We start from the raw sequence: 26,999 nt of genomic DNA, 5'->3' as shown, positions 1-26,999 counted from the left end.
ATAAATATTTAATATGTTTATATCTTCCTGGTATATTGTCCCTTTAATCATTATATAGTGTCTTTCTTTATCCTTTGTGGTGAATTTAACTTTAAAGTCTATTTTGTCAGAAATTAGTATTGCCACTCCTTCTCATTTTTGCTTGTTTTTCACTTGATATATTTTTTTCCATCCTTTGAGCTTGAGCTTGTGTCTCTAAGTCTAAGGTGTGTCTCTTGTAGGCAGCACATAGCTGCATTATGTTTTTTTGAATCAAATTTGTAACTCTTTGTCTCTTTATTGGTGCATTTAGTCCATTTACATTCAGTGTAATTATAGATAGGTGTGAGTTTAGTGTTGTCATTTTGATGCCTTTTTTTGTGTGTTGTTAACAATTTCATATATCCACTTTCTTTTTTGTGCTGAGAAGTTTTTCTTTGTAAATTGTGTGTTCTGTTTTTCAGTGTAGTTGATTTTGTTTTTGCTGAGTCTTTATGTTTATCTTGGTTTTTATTTTGAAATATGGGATTGTTAGTCTTCTTTGTGGTTACCTTAATATTTACCCCTGTTTTTCTAAGTATAAACCTAACTCATATCTCCATGTATTGCCTTGATTTCCTTTCCATGTAGGAGATCTGTGCCTACTTTATTTAGTCTCCCTTTATTGATTATTGTCATCTTTCATGTAATGACATCAGCGATTCCTTGTTTTGAGCTTTTTTTTAATCTTATTTTTGTGATTTCCCTATCTGAGTTGATATTGCAATTCTCTGTTCTGTGTCCTAGTGTTGTGTTGATTTCTGATATTATTGATTTTCTAAGCAGAGAATTCCCTTTAGTATTTCTTGTAGTTTTGGTTTGGTTTTTGCAAATTCCCTAAGCTTGTGTTTATCTGTAAATGACTTAATTTTGCCTTCCTATTTCAGAGTCAGTTTTGCTGGATATGTGATTCTTAACTGGCAGTTTATCTCCTTCAATGCTCAATATATGTCATCCCATTGCCTTCTTGCCTTCATGGTTTCTGCCAAGTAATCTGAACTTATTGATTCTCCTTTGTAGGTGACTTTTTGCATATCCCTGGCTGCTCTTAAAATTTTCTCTTTATCTTTGGTTTGGCAAGTTTGAGGATAATATGTCTTGGTGACTTTCTTTTGAGGTCTACATTGTATGGGGTTTGATGAATATCTTGAATAGATATCCTTTCTCCTTTCATGATGTCAGCGACATTTTCTACCAACAAATCTTCAGCTATTCTATCTGTATATTCAGTTATCGATCCCTGTTCTGGTATTCCAATCACTAGCAAGTTATTCTTCTTGATAGAGTCCCACATGATTCTTAGGGTTTCTTCATTTTTTTTAATTCTTTTATCTGATTTTTCTTCAAATATCTTGGTGCCCAGTGACTTATCATCCATCTCCACAATTCTGCCTTCCAGTTCCTCAATTCTGCTGGTCTGACTTCCTATTGAGTTGTCTAATTCTGTAATTTTATTGTTAATCTTTTGGATTTCTGAATGCTGTCTCGCTGTGGATTCTTGCAGCTTATTAGATTTTTCATTATGTTCTTGAAGAATCTTTTTAATTTCTTCAACTGCCTTATCTGTGTATTTCTTTGCTTTTTCTGTACATTGCCTGATTTCATTCCAGATGTCATTCCTGATGTCTTGAAGTGTTCAGTTTATTAATCTTTTGTATTCTATATCTTGCAATTCCAGAAATACGTCTTCTTCTAGGAGAGACCTTTATTCTGTGTTTTGGGAGCTGTAGAAGTAATCATGGTCTGCTTCTTTATGTGATCTGATATCAACTGCTGTCACAAGCCATCTATAAGTTACTGTAATAATTGATATTATGTTTGCTCACTGTGTCCTATCTTTTTTTTGTTTTGTTTTAATATACCCAGGTAGGCTACTAGAGTGTGCCAACTTGCTTATTGGAGCCTTTAAAGCACTAATGTCCTGTTACCAGATGGTTAGAGCTGTTACCAGGTATAAGAGCCTATGAATCCATTCGCTATTCTTGGATAGAATCAGTTCAGGTGTCCTGATAGTCGGTCACCTACTGTGTGGTATAGGCTCTCACCTACTATCTTAGAGGAGTAGTGGTGATGGTTGTATGCACTGGCTTCTGGTAGCGGCAGGGGGTCACACTCTGAGGTGGGCAGGGTGGTGACAGCCTTCCCCCAAGTGTCATTTAACAAGGAGCCTCTCTGTTCTCTAGAGTGCTGTGGTGCATGGGCTCTGCAGGTGTACCTTAGGCACCCAGTGCTTATACCTGTAAAGACTCGTAGGCACCACTATCCTCAGAGCCCTTTCACGGGTGGCTAGGTGGCGTGGGTAGAACCTTAGCCCTCAGGTTCCTGCCATGGGTAGATTAGGGCTCTGTTTAATAGGTAGAGTGGTGTCAGACCTCCAAAACCTGCCTCTCCACTGTGTTGCTGAAACAATTACAGTGAGACCTCCAACAGATTGGCCTTTGCATTATAATAGCCACCTGGTTCCATGCAGGGGTGAAAGCCAAAGTCTATGGATCGCTTATGCCTGGACTGGAGCCACTTCTGCTCTGGGCTTCCAGTTTAGGGGAGTCAGGTAAGTATTTTTCCCCTGTTTGTGAATTTGCTCCTTCTCCCAGGCCAGAAGAATGGGTCAGAGAGAGTGTGCTGCAAGTTCTGTCTCAGGCCCAGGGAATTCAAATGTTATTGAAGCTGGCTGGGGCAGGGGGATGAGGGAACAGATAGATAGGATAGAGAACTTTCAGAAGAAGGAGCTATTAGATCCATGTGGTAAATTAAACAAAATCACATATCTAGTGTTAGAGCTCTGTTTTATCTCAGATTCCAGAGGCGTGTGGAGCCTGTGTGCATTGGCTGGGTCTCTGCCGAGATTACCCTGGGGGTTAGGGCTGCGTCCTGTGTTTGCCTTCTTTCTGTGAAGCAGCTTTGTCCCAAACCCCACCACCAGATCTGTGGCCGTCACACAAGGGGCTTGGGGTGCTGGCACTTTGCCTTTTTTTCCACTGAAGTAGCCACTTCCTAAACTCCACAGGTAGGTCCGCTGAAGGCACACCACAGGGTCAGGAATGCGCCTCTTTTGTTTGCCTTTGTTTGGTGATTTTTCCACGTCTCAGGAAGCTACCATCAGCCCCACTGCCTTCGCACCAAAGAATAGCACCAAGGAATCGGAGCTGAGGTGCTGAGCGGGCTCAGCAACTTGTCGCTGCTTCTGCATGGCCTCTAGCTCCACTGTGACTCAGGTCGATTCCTTAGTTCCGTGTTTGATGCTCAGGGTTTGTAGATTGTCACATATGTAATGGATTCACCTGGTTTTTCAGGTCTTTGTTGCAAGAGGGTTCAGTGGAAACTTCTGACTAGTTAGCCATCTTCGCCCTTTCCTTTTCATTTTTGACCATTTCCAGTTTTCCTGGATTCATACGTGGTACATTTCACATTCTGGTTATTAATGGATATTTGCAGCCCCATGTGTCTGTCAGTTTGTTGTATTGTGGGGGCTTGTGTGTTGCTGTGATTCTGGAAGCTATGCCACTGGTATTTGGATGTGAGCAGTGTCACCCATAGTGGATAGGTTTCAGCTGATCTTCCAGGCTAAGACAGACTAGGAAGAAGGACCAGGCGGTCTACTTCTGAAAAGACCTCCCCAGTGAAAACCTTATGAATAGCAGTGAAACCTTGTCTGATACAGTGCCGGAAGATGAGCCCCCCAAGTTTGAAGGCAGTCAAAAGTCATTCCAGGGGTTCGGTAGTATATTTGAGAGGGCAGAAGAAAGAATCAGCAAACTTAAAGAAAGGTCAATTGAGATTATCCAGTCAGAGAAGCAGAAGATGAAAAGAATGGGGGGAAAAAAATCAAAGAACAAAACCAAAAAAAAAAAAAAAAAACAGCCTAAAAGACCTGTGGGATAACATCAAGTGTACCAATATACACATAATGGGAATACCAGAGGGAAAGGAGAGAAAGGGGCCAGAAGAATATTTGAAGGAATAATGGTTGAAAAGTTTCCAGATTGGATGTTGTTGTTGTTAGGTGCCGTCAAGTCTGTTCCGACTCATAGCGACCCTATGCGCTGCCTGGTCCTGCGCCATCCTTACAATCGTTGTTGTGCTTGAGCCCATTGTTGCAGCCAGCGTGTCAATCCACCTCGTTGAGGGTCTTCCTCTTTTCCGCTGACCCTGTACTTTGCCAAGCATGACGTCCTTCCCCAGAGACTGATCCCTCTTGACAACATGTCCAAAGTATGTAAGACGCAGTCTCACCATCCTTGCTTCCAAGGACTATTCTGGCTGTACTTTGTCCAAGACAGATTTTTTCGTTCTTGTGGCAGTCCATGGTATATTCAATATTCTTCGCCAACACCACAATTCAAAGGCATCAGTTCTTCTTTGAAGAAGAATTGCATGTGAAAGCTGAAAAATGATTTAATGAAAGACATAAATCTACATCCAAGAAGCTCAATGAACTGTAAGCAGGATAAACTCAAAGAGATCCACGTAGAGACATGTTACAGACAAATCTGTTGAAAGAAAAAGACAAACGGAATTTTGAAAACAAGAGAAGAGGGTGTCATCACATAGATGGGCTTCTCAATCAGATAACAGTCACTTTCTCATTAGAAACTGTGGAGGCCAAAAGTCAGTGGGATAGAGTCCATAAAGTATTGAAAGTAAAAAAAAAGAAGTGAGATAAGAAAAACTATTTCTTTAAAAATGAAGAAGTTAAGAAATTTTCAGATTAATGGAAACTGAGGGAGTTAATCACCAGTACAACTAACCTACAAGAAATGCTAAAGGGGGTCTCCCAAGATAAACTGAAAAGACATTAGACAGTAACTAGAAGCCATTTGAAGAAATAAAGAAAAATGTTAAAGTAGCTACATAGGTAAATATTAAAGGTATTATTGCATATTTGATTTTTAAGTACTCTTTTTTCTTAGATTTTTTTTCCATATATAATATAAAGAACAAATGCATAAGTCAATAATTGTAAAGGTAAGTTCATAGGCACACAATGTAAAAAGACCTAGTTTGTGACTATAACAACATAATGGGGGGCAGTATGGCACTGAAAAGGAGTAGAGTTTTTTTTACGCTATTGAAATTAAGTCAGTATTAATTCAAACTTGATTTCTATAAAGTTAATATGTTAATTGAAATTCCTAGGTTAATGACTAAGGGAAAACTAAGATATATACAGAATAAGAAATGAGATGGGAATCAAATTGGTACACTGGGGAAAAAATGATGAAACAGAACTGAAAGCAGTACTGGAGGAACTGAGGAACAAAAAAGATTTAAGATGTAGAAAATAGATAGTAAGATGACTGATAAGTCCTTTCTTATCAGTTAATTATTTTAAATATAATTTGAATAAACTCTATAACAAAAACACATATTACTGAATCTTTAAAAACATCTTGATCCAGCTGGATGCTCTTTACAAGAAACTCACATGAGAGGGGGTATTGCATGGTTTAAAATTAGTTAAGGTGTGCGTCAGGGTTGTATCCTTTCACTACACTTACTTAATCTGTATAAAACATTTGTCTTCTGGTTTTATAAGTATTCTTTTAGCAATGAACATAAATGCTAAGTGTCTTAGGCTGGGTTCTCTAGAGAAGCAAAACCAGTGGAGTGTCTAAATATATATAGCTAGAGAGAGAGAGAGGTTTATATGAAGGAAATGGCTCACGCATTGTAGAGGCTGGAAACTCCCAAGTAAGGCTGAAGGCTTCTTCTGACTCACAGAGTTGGCAAATCCAAGATCCAGACCACAGAGACTGATGAACTCAAGGTCAGCAAGTGTCATGGATTGAATTGTATCCCTCCAAAATATCTGTCAACTTGGCTAGGTCATGATTCCCAGTATTGTACGATTTTCCACCATTTGGTCATCTGATGTGATATCCCTATGTGTTGGCAATCCTATCTCTCTGATGCTGATGAGATGGAATTAACAGCCTTTATGTAAACTCAATCTAGAAGATGAGATTGTGTCTTAAGCCAATCTATTTTGAGACATAAAAAAGAAAAGCCAGCAGAGAGACAGGGGGACCTCACACTACCAAGAAAGCAGTGCCGAGAGCAGAGCCTATCCTTTGGACCTGAGGTTCCTGTGCAGAGAAACTCCTAGACCAAGGGAAGATTAATGACAAGGACCCCCCTCCAGAGCTGACTGACAGAGAAAGCCTTTCCCTGGAGCGGACGCCCTAAATTTGGACTTGTAGCCTACTAAACTGTGAGAGAATAAATTTCCTTAAAGCCATGCACTTGTGATATTTTTGTTAGAGCAGTACTGAATAACTAAGACAGCAGGCAAGCTGCTAGCTCAAGTCCCAAGAAAGAACTGGAGGTCAGATGAACAGAAGCCAGCTGCAATATCCAGAGCAAGCAAACTAGTGAGCCTTACTAGAAAGCCCACCTATATTGGATGCAGGCACAACCCCAAGGAAATTTCCTTTCAGCTGATTGGCTACTCATAGAAGATCCCATCATGGAGGTGATCACATTATAGCAGGTCTCATCATGAAGATGATTTCATCATTATACAACTGCCAGATTACATCATAACTGATAATCCACTGAGAATCATGGCCCAGCCAAGTTGACACACAGTCTTAATAATCACACTAAGTAACCCACTTTGTCATAAATGCTAGGGTGGTCAATACCAGAAAATAATTGATTTCAGAGGCTTTGACAAAGATGATGTGCCGTAAATATATAGCATTATTTATTTTGACACGTATTTATATACTGCTTCTTTCTCCAAAAGTCTGTGAACTGGTTTTTGAAAAAAAAGCAATTGTTTGTCTTTTCTGTGGCTTATTGGCATTGGTCGTTGAGCACTGGGGCTAGGATTTTGAGAAAGATGTCATTAATATGAATGTGAGACAAAACCACAGACAATTAAAATAATTTTTATGTTGCCGTTGGTCTCATAGCCTTCCTGTGAATCAATCACATGTGATTTAAGACTGTGTTTGAACCAACTTCTCACTTTGTGCATTGTAAACAACACTCATCACAAAATTCAGATAAAAGGTAAAAAGGAATTATGTGGTAGTACAAGAATCTCAGTGCTATTTTTACAGCAAACATTATATGTACTTACCATGAGCCAAGTGTCAATACCTTCTAGCTGAAGACCGTCAGGAACACACCTGTAGCTAAATCATCGAAGACAGAGCCCATTAGGAGTGGCAGGGGTGGTGGAGTGAAAGTGAGAGAGGGTAAGCAAAAGTTACAAAGCAAAGACTATGTCTTGTACATTTAGCAGGGTGGGAGAGGCAAGGAGCAGAGCATTTGTATAGGCTTGATGTTTTGTAATGGCGCTGGTTGTGGGAAGAAAGCAATATGCAATAGGTTGGGGGCAGATTATGTAAGGTCTTGAATGTGAAGCTAAGGCATTAATCTTGTAGGAAGAGACATCGAACATTACTGAAGGGAGTTAGAAAAAATTGCAAGAACTAGTAACAGAATCGCATCTAATTCTGACTTGCCTAACAGGGCATGAAGTGCACAAAGCTAAGGTTTAGTACGGTGCCTTTCATATCATTTTGGTCAGAAGCCACAGTAAGAATACATCCTATGCCGAAACCCAGTATACAGTACTGATGCACACATACACACACAACTGAAACTTAAGATAAACAAGACTTTGCCTTATCATGTGTGCAACATTATTTTCTACTCCACTCCACTCCACCTGCTTCTGCTTTACTTCACTTGATTGTACTTCATGCTTGTGTATCCTCATTATTTTTTTCTATCTACAAAGGAATGGCCAAAAGTTTGAAAAATAGTGTTTTACAAAGATAAATTAGTGAGGAAAGTGAACCGCAGGGTACAAAATAGGGGTAGGATGGTACTTATTAGGTGATAGCATTGTTCATTTACTAATAAACTCCTTAATTCTTTCCTTCAACCAAATTTGATGAAGTATGTATTACGTACCAGGCATGGAGATACAAAGATACCCAAGATTCAGTCATGCCCTCGGAAGGCTTGTGGCTAGTGGTAGAGACAGGTAGCCAATTCAGTGTGGCAAGTGCTTTAATAGAGATTTGAGAAAAAGTTCCCCGTACAGATCTCGCAACCTCAGGAAAATGTTGTTAGGCGCCATCCAGTCAGGTCCTACTTATAGCAACGCTATGTACAACTGTATGAAACACTGCCTGGTCCTGCCTTGTCCTCACAAATGTTGTGTTTGAGACCGTTGTTGCTGCCACAGTGTCAATCCGCTTCATCGAGTGTCTTCCTCTTTTTCACTGACCCTCTATTTTACCAGGTTCAAGTAATCAAAAGTTTCATTTTACTTTGATCCACAATTAACACCAATGGAAACAGTAGTCTGGAAAACAAATGATGCATTGCCCTGGGCAAGCTTGCTGCAGGAGACCTCTTTAAAGTGTTAAAAAGCAAAGATGTCACCTTGAAGACTAAGGTAGAGGGTCAGTGAAAAAGAGGAAGACTCTCAACAACATGGATGGACACATTGGCTGCAACAACGGGCTTGAGCATAACAATGATTATGAGAATGGCGAGGGACAGGGCAGTATCTCATGCTGTTGTACATAGAGTCCTTATGACTCAGTGGCACCTAACAACAACAACAACAACAACTCTACCAAGCATGATATCCTTTTCCAGAATCTGATCCCTCCAAAGTATGTGAGATGAAATTTTGCCATCCCGGCATCCTAGGAGCTTTCTGATTGTATTTCTTCCAAGACAGACTTGTTCATTCTTCTGGAAGGCCATGGTGTATAGTCAGCGCTCTTCACCAACACCGTAATTCAAAGGCATCAATTCTTCTTTGATCTTCTTTATTCCTTGTCCAGCTTTCACAGGCAGGTGCGTCTATTGAAAATACCATGGCTTAGGTCAGACGCACTTCAGTTTTCAAAGTGACATCTTTGCTTTTTAACAGTTTCAAGAATACTTTTGCAGCCGATTTACCCAATGCAATATGTTCTTTGATTTCCTAACTGCTGCTCCCATGGTTGTTTATTGAGGATCCAAATAAAATGAAATCCTTGACAACTTCAATATTTTCTCCATTTGTGATGATATTGCATATTGGTCCAGTTGTGAGGAGTTCCATGTTTTTCATGTTGAAGTGCAATCCATACCGAAGGCTGTGGTCTTTGATCTTTATCAGTAAGTGCTTCAAGTCCTCTTCACTTTCGGCAAGCAAGGCTGTGTCATCTGTGTAATGCAGGTTGTTCAGGAGTCTTCCTCCGATGCTGATACCATATTTTTCTTCATATAGTTCAGCTTCTCGGGTTATATAGATTGATTGAGTATGATGAAAGGCTACAACGCAGATTCGCACAATAATGAAACACTGCCCTGTCCTGCATCACCCTCAGAATCCTTGCATGCTTGAGCCCACGTTTGCAGGCACTGTATCAGTCCATCTCATTGAGGATCTTCCTCTCTTTGTTTCTTATGTCTCATTAATTCTCAGGTCAATTAATCTGACCTTGACTGTGAGACAAAGTAGAAGTCAACCTCTGAGTAGAATATTTACATTTGTAAGCCCCCTGCAAGTCTATTTATCATTTTTTTTGCATGTTAAAATTTTTTTGATGGTATTGCTTTTTAGTATTAAGGTTTCTAAGTACTGGTAAAAAAATGATGTTTGAAGTTTTGTATAATTCCATTGTCACATGTATTTTATTGCTACAGTAACTCTAGAGTGCAGACTTATTTTTTATTGTAGTAGCATTGTGTGTAGAAATGGAGGGAACGTGCTGAACGAAATGAGAATTCCGAAACGAATAATCCATAGAAGTGATATCAAACTTTGCCATGAAGCTGGGGTTTCAATAAGTTATGTAACAGAAAAAGTAAAAAAGGAATCTATATCCACACTCCCTTTCCCTCGTGCAATCATTCTCACAGTGGCTGCATTTCTTCCCAGCCAAATCCTATACTTCTGTGCTTTTTTGTACAGATGGTGGAGATGCTGAGCAATCAGCAGGGAAGCCTATATTATATGGAAAATGGGAAGAATAATTAAGAGAGAGTCTAAAAGAGTCAGAGAAGAGAGAGAGAATGAATCTGGGTTTGGAAGAGACTATTTGGAGTTGGAAGTCAAGATAAGATGGAAGCTTCTGGTAGCAGCTTTGGTACATGAGGATTTCGAGAAGGCTAAAGGTAAGAAAAAATATTTTAAGAAGTTCTGCTCTTCATATGGAATGTTCTTCCACTTTGGGCATTAATCTATAGTTTCTTCTAGAAATCTTATGCTATTTGAAATATTTCTTCCAATTTTATCACTTTAAGACAGAAATTTTTTTTTTTGCTTCCAGCAATTAACTTAGTAAGTCTCATTTATATCCAAATCTTTTCTTTTCTCACTGATTTTGATGCTGCTTTTACAATATAATTATTATTGTTGTTGTTAGGTGCCCACGAGTCCATTCAGACTCATACTGACCCTCTGTAGGACAGAATGAATATAATAGCATCTGACTGTACTGGATTTGCTTGTGATCATTCTGCTGCATGGATATATCTATTTAGATTGAGCCAGTTTCACACTGGCTAAGCAAAGCTTCATGGTGCATGTAATAAAGAGGAGACCAAACCTTTTCTCTTCATTCTTGTTTGTAAAAAAAAAAAAAAAAAAAAAAACCCAGTGCCCTCGAGTCGATTCCAACTCATAGCGACCCTATAGGATTATCTTGCCCAGTTATTCTTGTGGCAAACATGGCTAAGTTGCCTTTCCAATATCTATTCTCAACTTTTTTTTTTTTTTAATACTAGAACACTGGTTTAGTTTGGGATTGCAATATACCCAGCTAAAAACCTCAGTCTAGGGGTTGCCATGCCTATTAGTTTCCTATTGCTGCTATAAAAAATTACCATAAACTAGTGACCTAAACCAACATAAATTTATTATCTTTAAGTTCTGGAAGACAGATGTCCAAAATGAGTCCCACTGAGCTAAAAATCAAGACGTCTGCCTTCCTTTCTGGAGGTTCTAAGGAAAAATCTGTTTTTAGCTTTTCATCAGTGGTCCTTATGATGTGCCGTACATGAGATGTCATATTCTTGGGTAGGGAAATTCTCTTTCAGGACAGCTGGGTCCATTGGCAGTGAGGGAATCTGCATCTGGTGCCAAAGCTGAACCCATGGGACCGAACTGGCAGTAAAGTTTTCTTTCTTTATGGTCCCATGGCCTCCAAGGAGTGGAGTCCTGGAGAATGGAGTAACAATTAAACAATGTATTTTTTGAGAACTTCTGAGAAATCTGCCTCTGAGCCCCCAAAGCTTTAAATTCTCCCTCTGCTGCTCAACTGCAACACACCGGCCACAAGCTAAGATCCCCCTCATTTGTAGTCCTCCGCTGAAAGGTCCATCCACTCCTGAGACCCAGCACTGGAAACCACCTCCCTGCCTAGCCTGTACCCGTTGTTCAAAGGAGAAAGGGCCAGTGTAGCCCGGTCTGTGGGGTGATGCCATGGAGAAGCCAGAGAACTCCAGGGAGTTCTGTGGGCATGGGTTCTGTGGGAATGGATTGCAGGGGAAGGAAAGCTTTTATGAACCATGTCTTCTGGGGAACAGTCAGGGTGATGACATAGTGAAATGGTATTGATTCAAATTCTATACCGTCCAGGTCCCTACTCTGAAGGGGCTTCTCACAGCCCATTCTCTCTGGTTCCCTTTCCTTCTTGCTTCCATCTCAGAGACCAATCTGCTCTTTGAGCAGAAATATTTACTCTCCCCTCAGGCTGTTCAGCTCTCAGGATTCTGCTCTGGTTCAACCTTAGCACCTCCTCTTATTTGTCAAGCACTGACTACAGGAGGCAGCGCTGCTCAGTGAGGAAGGCCCTGACTTGGAATCAGACAAGGGTGAGTTCTAATTCAGCCCTTTCCACATAGTAGCTGATGGACTGTATAAATATTCTTTACATACTAGGAACCTGCTTCTTCATCAGCACAACAGTGAGTACAAGGACCTCAGAGGAAGCTCGTGGTATGACAGATACAATGTGTCAATGTCTAGAATCTATTGTCTAGTGTCATTTGAAAAACACCATTTATTTATCATTCACATGATACGTTCCAACAAGAATTTTTAGAAAGTCTACACAATTACATAAGACAAAGGAAAATGTTTTAAACGTATAGAAGAAGAGAAACATTGGGTCAAAAGAAAAGAAAGGAAACATAAAATGAAGGGAGAAATGACAAAGTAAACAAAATTCATATTATAATATCTCACACAGGTGCCAACATTAGGTGCCTGATTTGGCTGTGTATATTCCAGTGAAGACAAAAGACTGTGTTTGTAGTGTTAGCATAAGATTTGGCTATATAAATGGAAAAACTCAATTAAAAGTACTTTAAACACAAAAGGAGTTTATTTTCTCTTCCATAAAAGAAGGGTCCAACATAATAGCTCCAGGTTAACATGAGTGCAAGCACTAGTCTATGTTTCTGCTCTGCCATTCACAATGTGTGGTTTTTGTATATATGATGGCTTCTAGATTCCAGTTGTCATGTACAAACTGGGGGTAAGAAGAAGACGGAAAAGGGGAAATGTTTCTAAAGAGCATTCCAATATTCCCATCCCAAACCTTCCCTTCTATACCACTGACTACCCATAATTACAAGTGGAAGTGTGGTACTTCAGCAAGGCATATGTAACCAGTTGTCACCTGTTCAATTATCTTTGCTCTGTAGGGTTTTCAATGGTTGTGACCTTTCAGATGTAGATGGACAGCCTTTCTTCTGAAGAGAATCCGAGTGGATTCAAACCGCCAACTTTTTGTTTAGTAGCCTAGGTCTCAACTGTTTGTAGCACCCAAGGCATATCTAACCAACTCCCTATAAAATTGGGTTTCTGTTAGTAAAAAAGAGAATATGTATGTTGGGTAGGGAATCTATGCTACAACCATCAGTTATAAGATTCACAGTATCCATAACATTAAAACATACTAATTCTGTAATGGAAGCATGACCCTGCCTCCTTAAAAAAAAAAGTGTCCCTGATTCTCATAGAAACATTACACTGTATAATATAATATAATGAGCAATGTCTTCAGCCAATTCCCTACAAGTAATCCAATCATGAATTTGAATATTCTTGAAATGATTCCTAGTGGAGGCTAAAGGCATCACACACAGTAAGTGTCACTCTAGGGAAAAAGGGAGGAGACAGGGACATTATATCCTGGCCCAGGTAGTCACGTGTTCTGAAGCAGTAACCTTGATGGGGCTAAACAGCAATATCCAGATGACGGGCAAGAATATCCTGACTCCCTAGGAGTGCAGACTGAGAGATGCCCTGCAGTCACTCTGTTATTACTCTGAGTTTCATGGCTTTAATTAACCAGTTGTTATGAATCCTTTGATCTCCAAACCAAATGACTGCAATGGCCAGTACTCTGTATTTCCTGGGGAGTTTTGAATATTTTATGTACTAGTCTTATATGAATTGGATAAGAAAAAAATAATCTCTATCCCCCACTTTTATAATGACAACAGATCATTGATGGGTGGCCACATGTGGAAGTGGGAGATGCCCCAAGAGATCTGCAGTGAAACCCATCAGTTAGCTTTCTGTTTGTCTCTCCACCTGCAGTGATTCCCCTGTTCCTCGGATCTACCCTCAGTGGCTAGAAGAGATGTCGTAGGGATGCTCATGGGATGTCCCAGGGGAGCCTGGATATGCTCGGGTGGAACCTCCATGTCTCTGAGTGAAGGCAACAGGATTTCAATGAGTCTTGAACCAATGCATGCCTCCTTCCCTTTGAGTGTGGAGAAACTCCAGCTAAGATGTTCAGGCGGCGTTTCTCAGGGGCATTCTGCAGAGTAGAGGTCCAAACTTAAAGAAATGTTCTTTCTAAGGTAAAGACTCCCTGTGGTTGTGGATTCAAATGTTGGCCCAGATTTATACCATGGGAACTAAATGACAAGCAAAATTCCTATCTGTTTAGGTTCTTTTCCTCCCTGTAAGCTAAATCCGTCTGAGACGTTAGGAACACTAGAAAAATACTATTTGATGAGCAGGAATAGTATTTCGAGTGCTGAAGCCCTAGAAACAGCGGATACTAGCCCGTTCCCTTTGTCTGCAGCTCGCCACTCCCAGGTTGGAAATGAACTCACTTGTGCCTCCCATAGACATCACTCTGGTCCAGATAACCATGCCTGGTCCACCTCATACCCTTCTGTTCTCACCAAAAGCAGCCAGGGAGGAAAGTAACCTTGTAGGATGCAATCCAGAAAAGCTTAAAGAGACAAATAACTGCTGTGCCTAGACCATGTATTCTCAAGGGGGGTGATACCACCACCTAGGTGATAGAAATAGGTTCTTGGGAGTGTGAAAACATATGAGCCATTACAATGGTTTGTGGCCTTCTAAAGGGCCACAGTACCTAAACAGGCATACACTATATTTGTGGAATTAAAATTGCAAGAGTTTGTAGGTTGGTGATTAAGAGGGAAAATGCCTCTAAAGGCTCATTAGGGGGCAAGAATGAAAGAAAATTTGTGAAATGCTGGACCAAAAGTATGGAGGGAGGTATTTGTTGAGCAGTAGCTCCCAAAAAGGTCCTTGGGTGGTACAAAAGGTTTGCACTCGACTACATCCAATGGATCCTGGCTGAAACCGTAGAATACCAGATAGATGTTTACTTGTGTTTTATTGACTATGCTAAGGCATTCGACTGTGTGGATCATAATAAATTATGGATGACTTTGCAGAGAGTAGGAATTCCTGAACACTTAATTTTGCTCATGAGGAATCTATACATGGAAAGGGAGGCAGTTGTTTGAACAGAATAAGGGGATACTGAATGGTTTAAAGTCAGGAAAGGTATGCGTCAGGGTTGTATCCCTTCACTATATCTATACAATGTGTGTGCTGAGCATATAATCTGAAAAACTGGACTCGATGAAGAGGAATGGGGCATCAGGATTGGAGGAGGACTCATGAACAACCTGCATTATACGGATGACACAACCTTGCTTGCTAAAAGTGAAGAGGACTTGAAGCACTTATTAATGAAGATCAAAGACCACAGCCTTCAGTAGGATTACACGTCAACATAAAAAAAACAAAAATCCTCAAAACTGAAGCAATGAGCAACATCATACCAAATGGAGAAAAGACTGAGTTTGTCAAGGATTTCACTTTACTTGGGGGCATAATCAACACCCATGGAAGCAGCAGTGAAGAAATCAAGAGACACATTGCATTGGAAAATCTGCTGCAAAACACGTCTTTAAAGTGTTGAAAAATGAAGATGTCACCTTGAGGGCTAACGTGCGCCTGACCCAAGCCATGTTGTTTTCAACTGCCTCATGTGCATGGGAAAGCTGGACAAGGAATAAGGAAGACAGAAGAATTGAGGCCTTCGAATTGTGGTTTTGGTGAAGAATATTGAATATACCATGGACTGCTGAAAGAATGAACAAATCTGTCTTGGAAGAATTACAACCAGAATGCTCTTTAGAAGCAAGGATGCCGAGACTACATCTCATATACTTTGGACTTGTCATCAGGCGGGATCAGTGTCTGGAGAAGGACATCATGCTTGGTAGAGCAGAAGGTCATCAAAAAAGAGGAAGACCCTCAACGAGATGGAGTGACACGGTGGCTGCAACAATGAGCTCAAGCATAGTAACTATTTTGAGGATAGCACAGGGTCGGGCACTGTTTCGTTCTTTTATGCATAGGGTCACTATGAGTTGAATCCAACTTGATGGCACGTAACAACGATAACAACTAACCTAAAGTTTGATGGTTTGAACCCTCCTAGCACACCATGGAAGAAAGGCCTGGTGATCTGCTTTCATAATAGAAAACTCTATGGAGGAATTCTACTCTATAAGAAACACATAGGGTCACCATGAGTGAGAATCAGCTCATGGCAGAGGGCTTTGGTTTAACTCTCAGAAGACAAGAAGAATGCAAGAGAGAGGAAAGCCCATTCTTTTAGGGTGGGGTTGTTCCATTCATGCATTTCATGTTTTCTTAACTCCTATTCTGTGTTTTTCTCATCCACAATTTCAGTGAAGGGCTTTGTGTCCTGATCAGCTGGAACCACAGTGTTTTTTTTTTTTAATTTTGTTAGCAAGAGCTAGCTTCTCCTCTTTATTTTATTCCCTCATTTTTCATAAGTGCGATCTCGTGTGTTCATGACTTCATTTATGAGTCCATTTCTTCATTCAACAAATATTCACTGTAAGCAAATACTATCTGTACATGAAGTATAATAAAACTTCCTATTTCATAGGTTTGTGGGGAAGATGAAATGACATAATGCATGAAAAGATGCAATGTCTTTCATACCAGGAACATAGCTCTCAATGAGTAGAATAGAGTTGTCAGATACTGAGTATCCCTAATATGCCAGACCCCGTTTCTATTTTTTTAGTATTCTGATTCGAATGTCCTTTCCTACCTGATCAGTGCAGCACATATGAAATCTAATGATTTTAGTTCATTTAATTGCTATCCAAACACACAACTAAAAAGTCATTACTTTAAATAACTTTTCAGTTGATATCCACCATCTTTCAATTATAAATCATCATCTGCAAGAGATCATTTTGCCTTTCCAACATTAAGACTCTAATTTATTTTTCTTGTGTTATTGCATAGTATGAAACTCCAGACTACTGTACTGGATAGTGGCCATATCATGCATCCTTATATTCTTTACAATTTTAGTGGGAATTTCTATGTCATGTGCCACAGAGACTCCCAGCAAGGACCTTGTTTGGAGGTAAGTCTTTGTTGATTAGTCAGTTATTTCCTAGACTATGGATGTGCTCTACTTTTCTTTAAGTCAACTGTGGTTAGTTATATTTCCCTAAAAGAAAAGAACTATCTTGAGGTTTTCAGAATTTTTCCCATCGAGACAGACATGATTACATGTTCTCCACGTGCATAATCACAGCCACTATCTCAAAACTAATTCCCTGCATTCTGATTTCTCATATTAGTTTTTAGATTACACTTGTCCGAAGTTTGCTTTTGCCAAAGAATGCCTCTTGGAGTTATCAAATCTATAGCTTTCTTGTTTTAATTTCATTAGTTATCCTTTTATCTTTATTATTTACTATTTCCTGATTTTGGAAGTTTATTTTGATATATTTCATTGTACTTTTTCTAACTAGTTTTTAGTTACTTTTTAAAGTTTGTGTTTATGTGCCTGTACAAAAATTCAGATGTTAAACAAAATACCCTAAAACAAGATAGGAAGTCCTGGTGGTGCAGTGGTTATAGTGCTTGACTGTTAATCAAAAGGTTGGCAATTTGAACCAACCAGCCACTCCATGGGAGAAAGATGCAGAAATCTGCTTCTATAAAGATTTACAACCTTGAAAACCCTATAGGAGGGTTCTACACTCTACAGCAGGGTCAGTATGAGTCCAATTCAATTTGACAGCAATAGGTATATTTTTCAGTTAAATTTCTTGAAATATTTTCTCATAATTAACTTCAGTAGAATTACTTAAAGTTTGTCTAAAAATTGATATAAAACAAACAACCAAACCCATTGTCATCGAGTGGATTCTGACTCATACTTGACAGTATAGGTCAGAGTAGAACTTCCCCATAGGGTTTCCAAAGCCGTAACCTTTAGAGGACTAGACTGCTATATTTTTCTGCTGCACAGCAAACAGCCAAAATTTTGTGTAGCAGCGAAGTGCAGTGTGATACCTACCGAAAGATTGTTGTTGTTGTTAGATGCCTTTAGTCGATTTCAGCTCATACCGACCCTGTGTACAACCGAAGGAAACACTGATCCTTCGCCATCCTCACAATCATTGCTATATTTGAGCCTATTGTTAATGTACTGTTGTAACCGCTTTTGAATAATCTACAGGAAAATTTTACCTGTGTGTCGTATTTATGATATTGTTGGATAATTTCTGCATTTTATCCGGCCTCCTTTCTTTGGAATGGGTGCAAATGTGGACCTCTTCCCATAGGTTGGTCAGGTTGCTGCCTTCCAAATTTCTTCGCATAGATGAGCGAGCACTTCCAGTGCTACATCCATTTGTTGAAATATCTCAATTGGTATTGCATAAATCTCTGAAGCCTTCTTTTTGGTCAATGCCTTCAGTGTGGTTCGAACCTCTTCTTTCAGTGCCATGGGTTCTTGATCACATGCTACCTCCTGAATGGTTGAAGGTCGACCAATTCTTTTTGGTACAGTGACTGTGTATTCCCTCCGTCTTCTTTTGATGCTTCCTGCATTGCTCAATATTTTCTCCTTCAAATCCTTCAATATTGCAACTTGAGGCTTGACTTTTTTCTTCAGTTCTTTGAGCTTGAGAAATGGCAAGCGTGTTCTTCTGTTTTGATTTTCTAAATGCAGGTCTTTGCACATTTCATTATAATATTTTACTGTGTCTTCTCAAGCTGCTGTCTGAAATATTCTCTTCAACTCTTTTACTTAATCATTTCTGTCTTTCGCTTTAGCTACACTACATTCAAGAGCAACTTTTAGAGTCTCTTCTGACATCCACTTTGGTCTTTTCTTTCCTGTCTATTTAATGATCTCTTGCTTTCTTCATGTATGATGTCTTTGAAGTCATTCCAGAATTCATCTAGTCTCTGGTCATTAGTGTTCAATGCATCAAATCTATTCTTGAGTTGATCTCTAAATTTAGGCGAGATATCAAGGTTGTACTTTAGCTCTTATGGACTTGTTGAAATTTTCTTCAACTTCAACTTGAGCTTGTATCTGAGCAATTGATTGTTGCAGAGTAGGTCCCTGACCTTGTTCTGACTGAGGATACTGAGTTTTTCTGTTGCACTGGGTTTTGAGTTCTTCCCACAGATGTAGTCAATTTGATTCCTGTGTGTTCCATCCAGTGAGGTCCACGTGTTTAGCCACCATTTATGTGGTTGAGGAAAGGTATTTGCAATGAATAATTCCTTGGTCTTTCAAAATCCTATTGTTTGAACTCTGGAATCATTTTTATCACCAAGCCGTATTTTCCAACTACCAATCCTTCTTTGTTTCCAACTTCTGCATTCCAATTGCCAGTAACTATCAATGCATTTTGATTGCATGTTCAATCAGTTTCAAACTCAGAAGTTGGAAAAAATCTTCAATTTCTTCATCTTTGGCCTTTGTGGTTGGTGTGTAAATCTGCATAATAGTTGTGTATTAGCTAGCCTTTCTTGTAGGCGTATGGAAAATATCCTATCACTGGCAGCATTGTACTTCAAGGTAGTTCCTGAGATATTCTTTTTGATGATGAACGCTACACCATTCCTCTTCAATTTGTCATTTTCAGCATCGTGGACCATATGATTATCTGATTCAAAATGGCCAATACCAATCCATTTCAGCTCATTATATTCTAGGATATTGATATTTATGAGTTCCATTTCCTTTTTCACAACTTGCAATTTTCCTAGATTCATACTTCACGCATTCCACTTTCAGATTATTAATGGGTATTTTCAGCTGTTTCTTCTCATTTTGAGTCCTGCCGCATCAGCAAATGAAGATCCCAAAAGCTTGTTAAAAATGCAGTTTCTGATTCTGCAAGTCTGGGTGGGTCTGGGCTACAGCATTCTTAAGAAGTTCCCAGCTGATACTGATCCTGCTTGTCCTTGAGAGGGTACATTTTGAGTCTGTGTTTAGGTTTGCAGATAGAAGAGGCAGGAAATGATACAATGTTACTGTGTAAAACTCACTCCCCAACTGAATTGAAGTAGACAAAGGTAGTACTTTATTAATTCCTCCACTTCCAATGAAAGACAACATTTCTGTGTTGTTGGTTTGCTGAAAATTGAATGGTTCCTTGCTTCTATCCTGGTAGGTGTTTCATCCACATGGAATCAGTAAATCAAACATGTGTTTAGAATTTATTCTTTTCAGATTTTTAGCCAAGTTAGAGATTCAGCTCATTCTCTTTCAGCTGTTTTCTGTCCTCATGCCCGGTTACCTTCACTGGGAACCTGCTCATCATCCTGGCCATCAGCTCTAACTCCCATATTACCATTTGTTGATTTTGACCATTTTTTAAAGACACTCTTTCATCAGTACTACCTTCAAAATGCACATTATAGTTGGAGCACCTAACCTGGCCCTTTACCTGTTTTGGTAAGTAAAATTTTATTGGAACTCAGCCATGCACATTGGTGTATGTGTTATCTATGGCTGCTTTCCTGCTGGAAAAGCAGAGCTGTGTCATTGTCACAGAGAACACCTGTCCTGCAGAGCATGACATATTTACCACCTGGCCCTTGACTAGAAAATGTTTCCAAATCTTTGAATTAAAGAATTCTCATCTCTTGTATTCTAAACTTACTTTGTCAGGCATCTCGGGACACCATCAAAATTCTATACTAGTAACATGAAATTCTATACTAACCATTGCTGTCTAGTTGATTCCAATTCAGAGTAGAACTGCCCCATAGAATTTCCAAGGAACACTTGGTGGATTCAAGCTGCCGACATTTTGCCTACCAGCCATAGGTCTGAACCACTGTGCAACCAGGGTTTCCAAAACGAGCAAGATGAAATTCTATAGTAGTAACCGGGCAGTGTTTTGTTCTGTTGTACATAAAGTCACTGTGAGTCAGAATAGTCTCGATGCCACCTAACAACATCAACAATAACATGAAATTCCATACAATACTGCATTCTCACAATTACTATATGAGATTAGAGTTTGTACTTTTTTTTCTGTATGTTTTTGTTGTTGTTACGTGCCATCAGGTTGGTTCTGACTCACAGCGACCCTATGTACAACTGAAGAAATCAATGCCAGATCCTGCACTATCCTCACAATCATTGTTATGCTTGAGCCCGTTGTTGTAGCCACTGTGTCAATCTATGTCACTGAGGTCTTCCTCTTTTTTGCTGCCCTTCTACTTTACTGAGCATGATGTCCTTCTCCTGGGACTGATCCCACCTGATAACATGTCCAAAGTATGTGACACGTTGTCTCACCATCCTTGCTTCTAAGGAGCATTCTGGTTGTACTTCTTCCAAGACAGCTTTGTTCATTCTTTTAGCAATCCATGGTATATTCAATGTACTTCACCAATACCTCAGTTCAAAGATATCAATTCTTGATGGTAAATCAAACAAGAAATTGTACTTTTCCAAAAGACCTAAATAGAAAATACCATGGAGGCTGCTGCCTTGTCTTCTTAAATCTTAATATCTCCTCTGCCTAAAAAAATCTCTGAAACAGAAGAAAAGTGAAAGAAATTTTTGTTGAATGAATAAATTTAAATTAGCTTAAATCTTAGGTGATGTTATATTGTCTCAAGGATTTAAAATTATATGTCTAGCCTAAAAAAAAAAAATTTTTTCTTTTTTTTTTAGTCTAGCCTGGAGTTTCCATAATGCATGTCTCCAAACAAGATCACTCCAAATTCATAGATTCTCCACATGAAAGTTTAATAGATATATCAAGTTTGACATGTCAAAAATCCTAATCTCTGTTGTTGTTGTTGTTAGGTGTCATTGAGTCGGCTGTGACTCATGGCAATCTGATGTACAACAGAAGAAAACACTGCCCAGTGCTGTATAATCCTCACAGTCATTGCTATGCTGGATCCCATTGTTGCATCCACTGTGTTAATCTATTTTATTGAGCAACTTCCTCTTTTTTGAAAACCCTCTAGTTTTCCAAGCATGACTGCCTTCACCAGGGACTGATCCCTCCTGATAACATGTCAAAAGTACCAATGCAAAGTCTTGGTATTATCTCTTCTAATGAGCATTCTGGCTGCACTTCTTCCAAGACAGAATTGTTCATTCCACTGAAAATCATGGTACATTCAATATTATTTGCCAATCCCATAATTCAAAGGCATCAGTTCTTCAGTCTTATGTGTTTTCCAGCTCTCACATGCCTATGAGGTGACTAAAAACAGCATGACTCGGTAAGGTGCACCTTAGTCCTTAAACTGGCATCTTTGCTTTTTAGCACTTTATAGAAGATTTTTATCAGCTGCTGCAGTCTGAAATTGATCGAACATGTAATCAAGATGCATTGATAATTACTGGTGATTGGAATGTAAAAGTTGGAAACAAAGAAGAAGGATCAGTAGTTGGATAATATGGCCTTGGTGATAGAAACAGTGCCAGAGATCGAATGATAGAATTTTCAAGACCAATGACTTCTTCATTGCACATACCTTCTTTCACCAATATAAACAGCAACTATACACATGGACCTCACCAGATGGAACACACAGAAATCAAATTGGCTACATCTATGGAAAGAAATGTCGGAAGAGCTCAATATCATCAGTCAGAACAAGGCCAGGGGCCGACTGTGGAACAGACCATCAACTGCTCATCTGCAAGTTCAAGCTGAAACTGAAGAAAATCTGAGCAAGTCCCAGAGAGCCAAAATATGCCCTTGAGTATATCTCACCTGAATTTAGAGACCATCTGAAGGATAGATTTGATGCCTTGAACACTGGTGACTGAAGACCAGACAAGTTGTGGAATGATATCAAGGACATCATCCATGAAAAAAGCAAGAGGTCATAGGAAAGAAAGAAAAGACCAAGATGGAACTCAGAGGCAGCTCTGAAACTTGCTCTCAGATGTCAAGGAGCTAAATCAAAAGGAAGAATTGATGAAGTAAAAGAACTGAACAGAAGATTTCAACGGTTGTCTCAAGAAGACAAAGTAAAGTATTATAATGACATGTGCAAAGAGCTGGAGATGGAAAACCAAAAGGGAAAAACACGCTCGGCATTTCTCAAGCCGAAAGAACTCAAGAAAAAATTGAAGACTCGAGTTGCAATAGTGAAGGATTCCATGGGGAAAATACTAAATGATTCAGGAAGCATCAAAAGATGATGGAAGAAATACAGAGAGTCATTATACCAAAAAGAATTAGTCGATGTTCAACCATTTCGAGAGGTAGCCTATGATCAGGAACCGATGGTACTGAAGGAAGGAGTCCAAGCTGCTCTGAAGGCATTGGTGAAAAACGAGGCTCCAGGAATTGGTGCAACATCGATTGAGATATTTCAACAAATGGATGGAGTGCTGGCAGCGCTCACTCGTCTATGCCAAGAAATATGGAAGACAGCTTCCTGGCCAACTGACTGGAAGAGATCCATATTTACGCCTATTCCCAAGAAAGGTGATCCAACTGAATGTGGAAATTATACAACAGTATCATTAATATCACACGCGAGCAAAATTTTGCTGAAGCTCATTCAAAAACGGCTGCAGCAGTATATCGGCAGGGAACTGCCAGAAATTCAGGCTGGTTTCAGAAGAGGACGTGGAACTAGGGATATCACTGCTGATGTCAGATGGATCTTGGCTGAAAGCAGAGAATACCAGAAGGATGTTTACCTGTTTTATTGACTATGCAAAGGCATTAGACTGTGTGGATCATAACAAATTGTGGACAACATTGAGAAGAATGGGAATCCCAGAACACTTGATTGTGCTCATGAAGAAACTTTACATAGATCAAGAGGTAGTTGTTCAGACAGAACAAGGGGTTACTGATTGGTTTAAAGGCAGGAAAGGTGCGTGTCAGGGTTGTATTCTTTCACCATACCTATTCAGTCTGTATGCTGAGCACATAGTCTGAGAAGCTAGACTATATGAAGAAGAACAGGACATCAGGATTGGAGGAAGACTCATTAACAACCTGTGTTATGCCGATGACACAACCTTGCTTGCCAAAAGTGAAAAGGACTTGAAGCACTTACTAATGAAAATCAGAGACCACAGCCTTCAGTATGGATTACACCTCAACATAAAGAAAACAAAAATCCTCACAACTGGACCAATGAGCAACACCATGATAAGCGGAGAAAAGCTTGAAGCTGTCAAGGATTTCATTTTACTTGGCTTCACAATCAACAACCATGGAAGCAGCAGTCAAGAAATCAAAAGACGCATTGCATTGGGTAAATCTGATGTAAAGGACCTCTTGAAAGTTTTGAAGAACAAAGATGTCACCTTGAAAACTAAGGTGTGCCTGACCCAAGCCATGGTATTTTCAATCACATCATATGCTTGTAAAAGCTGTACAATGAATAAGGAAGACTGAATAAGAATTAACACCTTTGAATTGTGGTGTTGGCGAAGAATAGTGAATATACCATGGACTGCCAAAAGAATGAACAAATCTGTCTTGGAAGAAGTACAACCAGAATGCTCCCTAGAAGCAAGGATTTCAAGACTGCATCTTACATACTTTGAACATGTTGTCAGGAGGTATCAGTCCCTGGAGAAGGACATCATGCTTGGTAAAGTACAGGGTCAGCGGAAAAAAGGAAGACCCTCAATAAGGTGGATTGACACAGTGGCTACAACAATGAGCTCAAGCATAACAACATTTGTAAGGGTGCTGCAGGACTGGGCAGTTTTTTGTTCTGTTGTGTATAAGGTCACTATGAATTGGAACCAACTTGAGGGCACCTAACAAAAACAACAACAACAAGGGTTTAGAAAAAAAAAAAAAAGACGTGCTTACTATTTGACTTCCAGCTCCCTTAAAAAGTAGATCATGTTTTGTGATACACACACACCTCTCCAAAATGGTTTCTAAAGATGAGTGTGCACTGCTTACTTGGGTCCCTAGGAGAGAACATCTTACATTTTTCGATGCATTGATGCACCTCCCACTTATGTCGTTGTTCTTAGGTGCCATCGAGTATGTTCCCACCCAAAACGACCATATGCAAAACAGAATGAAACACTGCCCAGTCCTTGCTATGCTTGGGCCCATTGTTGCAGCCACTCTGTCAATCCACTTCTTTCTTGGGCTTCCTCTTTTTTTTTTTTTTTGCTTACCCTCTACTTTACCAAGCATGCTGTCCTTCGCTAGGGACTGGTACCTCATGATAATATGGCCAAAGTAGGTGAGATGTACTCTCGCCATCCTTGCTTTTAAGGAGCATTCTGGCTGTAGTTCTTCTGAGACAGATTTGTTCCTTCTTTTGGCAGTCCATGGTATATATATTTAGTATTCTTTGCCAAGGCTACAATTCACAGGTATCAGTTCTTCCTCAGTCGTCCTTATTCATCGTCCACCTGTTGCATGCATATGAGGAAACTGAAAACACCATGGCTTGGGTCAGGCACGCCTAAGTCCCTAAAGTGGTATCTTTGCTTTTAACACTTTAAAGAGGTCTTTTGCAGCCCATTTTCCCAATGCAATGAGTCTTGATTTCTTGACTGCTGCTTCCGTGGGTGTTGATTGTGGATCCAAGTAAAATGAAATCCTTGACAACCTCAACCTTTTCTCCATTTATCATAATGTTGTTTATCGGTCCAGCTGTGAGGATTTTGTTTTCTTTCCGTTGAGGTGTAATCCATATTGAAGGCTGTGGTCTTTGATCTTCATCAGTAGGGGTTTCAAGTCCTGTTCACTTTCAGCAAGCAAGGTTGTGTCATCTGGATTATGCAGGTTGTTAATGAGACTTCCTCCAATCCTAATGCTCTATTCTTCTTCCTGTAGTCCAGCTTCTGGTATTATTTGCTCAGCATAGAGATTGAATAGGTATGGTGAAAGGATACAACCCTGTCACACACCTTTTCTGACTTTAAACCATGAAGTATCCCCTTGTCCTGTTTGAATGACTGCCTCTTGATCTAATACAGGCTCTTCATAAGCAGTTAAGTGTTCTGGAATTCCCATTCTTCCAAATATTAGCCATAATTTGTTATGGTCCACACAGTTGAATGCCTTTGTGCAGTCTATAAAACACAGGTAGAAGTCTTTCTGGTATTCTCTGCTTTCAGGGAGGACCCATCTGACATCAGCAATAATATCCCATTTATAGGATCTCAGAGACAGAATCTGTCTAGATGAAAGTTATACCATTGAGGTAAATCCCACCTTGATTCAGTTCCAAAGTTCTGCAGACCTCAGTTGGTTGCTTGAATCATTATTGATTTGATGCCACCTAATAAGAACAAAACAAGGCTTTTGAAATAAAATTTTTATAAATGCTGAAGATAATTATTTAGGTCTTGATAATAAGGTGTCAATTTAATTTTTCATAATGGTAGTTATGGATCTTAAATATCTTCTTTGTTGTTGTTACCTGTATGGTGAATTGCATGTGAAATTGTTCACTACAGATTGGTAAACAAACACGGTTAAGCCCATGAGTACCTTGGTTACCGTAAGTCTGTGCATGCTGTGCTTACTAGTTATACTGTATATATTTATATATACTGGATATATGGTATATCTATGGTATTAAAACTTAATATTTGATATTGATTTGATATTGACTGTTGTCTCCAAGCTATTAATAAGTTATTCTATTATTTTATGGTTGCTTACTGTGTCCTAGCTTTTTGCTTTGTTTTTGATATACCAAAATAGGCTGGTCATGTGAGCTAATTTGATTATTGGCACCTTTGAAGGTCACATCGTGGCACCAGGTGGTTAGAACTATTATTAGGTATAAGAGCCCAGGAGTTAATTTACCTTTCCTGTATGGATTCAGCTCAGGTGTCCAGGTAGTCAGTCACGAAGTGTGTGGTTCATGCTCTCACGTACAGACCTAGATGGGCAGATTTTATTGGAGTAGGCACAGGCACCTGGCTGCAGTGTGGGGTCATGCACTAAGCAAGATAGGGGGCTGACAGCTGCCTCTGAGTGTGTGGGAGGAAAGCGTGTCCCTCTTCCCTAGAGCACGTAGGTGGGCAGGTTTTGTAGCTGGACTGTGGGTACCCAATGCTGTTGGCATTAGAACTGGAAGGCACAACTTATTCCTGGACCGTTGTCACAGGAGGCTAGGTGGTGTGTGTAGAGCCACTAGTCCTCAGGCCCCTGATGTGGGTAGGTGAGGACCATTCTTTTTTTTTTAAAATAATTTTTATGGTGCTTTAAGTGAAAATTTACAAATCAAGTCAGTCTCTCACACAAAAACCCATATACACCTTGCTACACACTCCCAGTTACTCTCCCCCTAATAAGACAGCCTGCTCTCTCCCTCCACTCTCTCTTTTCGTGTCCTTTTCACCAGCTTCTAACCCCCTCCACCCTCTCTTCTCCCCTCCAGG

The 26,999-nt window shown here is 39.6% G+C and overlaps 2 pseudogenes; both read left to right on the top strand.

Annotated features, from left to right (window-relative positions):
• LOC126074056 (olfactory receptor 7G2-like) overlaps positions 1-26,999 on the top strand; it is a 678,546-nt pseudogene that overhangs the window by 402,445 nt on the left and 249,102 nt on the right.
• LOC126071043 (vomeronasal type-2 receptor 116-like) overlaps positions 9,843-26,999 on the top strand; it is a 46,392-nt pseudogene continuing 29,235 nt past the window's right edge.

Source organism: Elephas maximus, chromosome 3 (genome assembly GCF_024166365.1).
Source record: "Elephas maximus indicus isolate mEleMax1 chromosome 3, mEleMax1 primary haplotype, whole genome shotgun sequence".
NCBI lineage: Eukaryota > Metazoa > Chordata > Mammalia > Proboscidea > Elephantidae > Elephas > Elephas maximus.
The sequence above is the reverse complement of the archived record's forward strand: the minus strand, read 5'-3'. Positions and strand labels throughout refer to the sequence as shown.